Genomic DNA, 3,846 nt, shown 5'->3' on the forward strand with positions numbered 1-3,846 from the left:
AGGTGCCATATTTGTTTATAAAAGTCAGAGTTAGGGCCGCGTCTATTTTTATTTGACCCCGATCTTCGGGTCAAAGTTGTTTAGGTTGTAGACGGCTGTTTTTACTACGAAGAGTGCTTATAATGTAAGTGTTTGATCTTTATTATAATTGGATTTATAGACTTGATTTTAAGTTATTTTAGTTATAGATAAACGATATAGTCCCGTAGAATACTTAGTCGGGGTTGGTTTGATGGGGATTGGGATTGTCCGGGGAAAGTTAGGGTTGACCCGTCTGTACGTGCGTTGCCCCGTCCCTGGTGGGGTTGTCCCGTCTGTTGCCCCGGACTTAAGAAAGGGTATATAAGTCAGAATCCGACAAGATTCTGGGAGATAGCTAATTTTACTTTACGAATAGGACGTTCCCAGTGTTGCCTGATAAGGCTGATCTGGAGATTAATTAATTAATTAGGATTAGATTAGGTAATTACTTAGGTTAAGAATCATTCCCAGTTACCTGTGTTCAGAATTACTGGTGTAAAGTCACAATTTAATAATAAGTGTAAGATTCAGAATATTATTCATAGAAGTAACAATTCAACTAATCAATCTAAAGAGGGGAACCAATTATTATTTTATACCAATGATAATTTAATATATGAATTTATTATCTTCACCTTTCATTGGTTGGGTCAGACTATAACTTAGTATTAATTTATACAATTGGCACCAGGTTCAGTCGCTATAACTCTATTGTAATTGATATTGTTACGATTGTTCTTTTATATTCTGTGCATGAAGTCCCAGAAATATTTCTGGAGTATTACATTGTTGTATAACAAACTTCACCTAACTTATACATAACTCAATAAATTAGTAAACTTTACATCAGAGTCAATTTTCAAAATATTGGATTGTTGTCAAGGAAGACAACTGGTGGCAGCTACTATAAAATCAATCGCTTGGCCGTTACATAGACATTTACATGTAACTTTGTCGTGTTGTGGACATTTACATGTAACTTTGTCGTGTTGTAGACATTTACATGTAACTTTGTCGTGTTGTAGACATTTACATGTAACTTTGTCGTGTTGTAGACATTTACATGTAACTTTGTCGTGTTGTAGACATTTACATGTAACTTTGTCGTGTTGTGGACATTTACATGTAACTTTGTCGTGTTGTAGACATTTACATGTAACTTTGTCGTGTTGTAGACATTTACATGTAACTTTGTCGTGTTGTAGACATTTACATGTAACTTTGTCGTGTTGTAGACATTTACATGTAACTTTGTCGTGTTGTAGACATTTACATGTAACTTTGTCGTGTTGTAGACATTTACATGTAACTTTGTCGTGTTGTAGACATTTACATGTAACTTTGTCGTGTTGTAGACATTTACATGTAACTTTGTCGTGTTGTAGACATTTACATGTAACTTTGTCGTGTTGTAGACATTTACATGTAACTTTGTCGTGTTGTGGACATTTACATGTAACTTTGTCGTGTTGTAGACATTTACATGTAACTTTGTCGTGTTGTAGACATTTACATGTAACTTTGTCGTGTTGTGGACATTTACATGTAACTTTGTCGTGTTGTAGACATTTACATGTAACTTTGTCGTGTTGTAGACATTTTGCGGAAGGATCTTGTGTTAATGAGTGAGGAAAATAATAAATGTAGAAAATGAAAATAGAATTTGTAAAATATCGTTGATACCTTCATTTGGAAGAGTGATCTGTCTATTCAATTCAATTGCTGTATACGCCCGTTATACGTTTCTAAAGTATGATTTTTGCATATCTCAAATTATGTTTTTATATTTTTATTCTGTAGTTTATTTGCTTTCATGGGAATGCCTTTTAACTGTCTGTTTCGACAAAAGAGACTCGTTGTATTAGAAATGTTAACAAGATAGTTTATCTAAAACGCAATATCACATGGTTGTGTTATACTCTGCTATACTGAAACATATCGCGATTTTATCCAAAATTCACATTTATCAGATCAGTTCTTAAATACGTGTCTGTATTATTGGACTGTTGTAAAAAAGAAAATGTATGGAAAAAAGGAAAGGATCAGCTATCTGTTTCTAGAGTTGTTATAGGTCTACCAATTGAATTTCTCTATTTAGACACAGCCTGTCAATATCTTATGAATAGGTGTCACACGGCGAAATTAATCACTATGTACATTTGAACAGCATTATTTCAACAACAAAAAAAGGGAAAAAGCTTTACTTTATACCACAGATAACAGTGAAGACTATAATGTTCCAAGCAATTAGAACTCTTCTACAAAAAAAAAAAAAATCTGGTATACTCGACACAATACTCCACCGCAAGTTACCTCCCTTGGGTCGCCATTTCGCGGTGAAAAATTGAGCAATACTATGTCTTACATTTGTTAGGGTGAAATGGAAAACTATTGACCTATGGCTGACCCCGTAAAGGGGGATAATTCAAATTACTGTTAATTATATTAGAAGTTAGAGAAGCATATTTAAGAAAAACGTTATTGATATCATTTCTAAACCTCCAAACCACATGTACTTCTTGTATGTCAAAAGCTTTATTGATATTATTTACTCCAAATTAAGACATGGCTGTTTCCTACATTATGATTTATTTGTACAGACGAAATATCACAACTTCTCCAAAATGTAAAACTACATAAAATTGACGTTTGTTTGTGACGTCACAGACGGCTTAGGAAAACATACTGTAAGAATTTAAAATTTATCTCATACATGGCCGTAGGAACCGGGGGGGGGGGGGCAATATTTTTCCACAAAAAAAAAATTCATATAGTAAAATTTACATATAGTGTAATGTATAATTATTTTTAAGCAGAAAGTTCATTTAATTCAATGAGACTCAGAGTCAGTCAGTATGACTGTCCTTTAGCTTAAATAAAAAAATATATTATGAAAAGCACTTCATACCTTAACATTTCTTAGAGCATCATCCAAAAGGTCGTAATCATGAGGTAATGGGTTCGGTTCTCGTTCCCAGCTCCGCATCTGGCGTCAAACCTATGATACATGTATGTAGTGACTGTTCATTTGCCAAGTGCCCGGCACTTGTGTCGTTTAAAGTCCTTTACCGGTATTTGTTGACGACTCATACGAGTGAAAAAATATCGCAAGGGACGACTGATCAAAAGGTATCTAATATGTGTGACCTTGACTAACTTTCAAGGTCTAATAATTCATTAGATAGGTTGTTCATAGAAACTTCGTCTTGATACAGAAATGTCTATACCCAACTGCCCTAATACCAGTTCAACGTTTGTATATATTTAAAATCTCTTTGTAAAGCTAATATGATGAATTGTTGACTTTTTTGTCATCACAGATTTTATGGTAAAGGTAAACCCGACAATGTGTGAAGTACTATTTATCAGTGATGTAACACCCCCAATGTGACTTAGGTCATGACGTGTAACAACTTTTTCAAAGCTTGTAAAGTCTCAGGCTGTCAAGAACTGTTTCATTCTTGGTCCAAGAGTAGACACTATCGTATCAGTGTAAGATCAACCTTCCGCACAGTTTTAACTTTGTATGCCCAGACGGACGAAAGAAAGACATTTTTCGAAAAAGTGCACGAAGAAGCAAGGAATGCAGGAAAAAAGGGATGGGGAGCACTAAGTTTTCTTGTTAGACTCAAAGGGCAAACGTTTAAGAAATATCCTCTTCCAACAAGCATACCTAATATCCCAACTTCGAATATTCGAAAAGATGCTGTTTCCTCAGAGCTTTATCTGAGCTTATCCCGATTCAGATATATGGTGATGGGAATTGTTTATTCAGAACTCTCTCTCTCTTTTTGTGTTTGGACATGGGGACAATTTTAAGAAAAT

At 34.5% G+C, this 3,846-nt stretch overlaps 1 long non-coding RNA gene across 1 annotated transcript in view; it reads right to left on the bottom strand.

Annotated features, from left to right (window-relative positions):
* LOC130054734 (uncharacterized) overlaps positions 1-3,161 on the bottom strand; it is a 24,640-nt gene extending 21,479 nt beyond the window's left edge. Inside the window, exon 1 of the long non-coding RNA XR_008803033.1 lies at positions 2,930-3,161. This is a non-coding gene — a long non-coding RNA (uncharacterized LOC130054734). The remainder of the gene's footprint in view (positions 1-2,929) is intronic.
* Between the last annotated feature and the right edge of the window lie 685 nt (positions 3,162-3,846).

Source organism: Ostrea edulis, chromosome 5, assembly GCF_947568905.1.
Source record: "Ostrea edulis chromosome 5, xbOstEdul1.1, whole genome shotgun sequence".
NCBI lineage: Eukaryota > Metazoa > Mollusca > Bivalvia > Ostreida > Ostreidae > Ostrea > Ostrea edulis.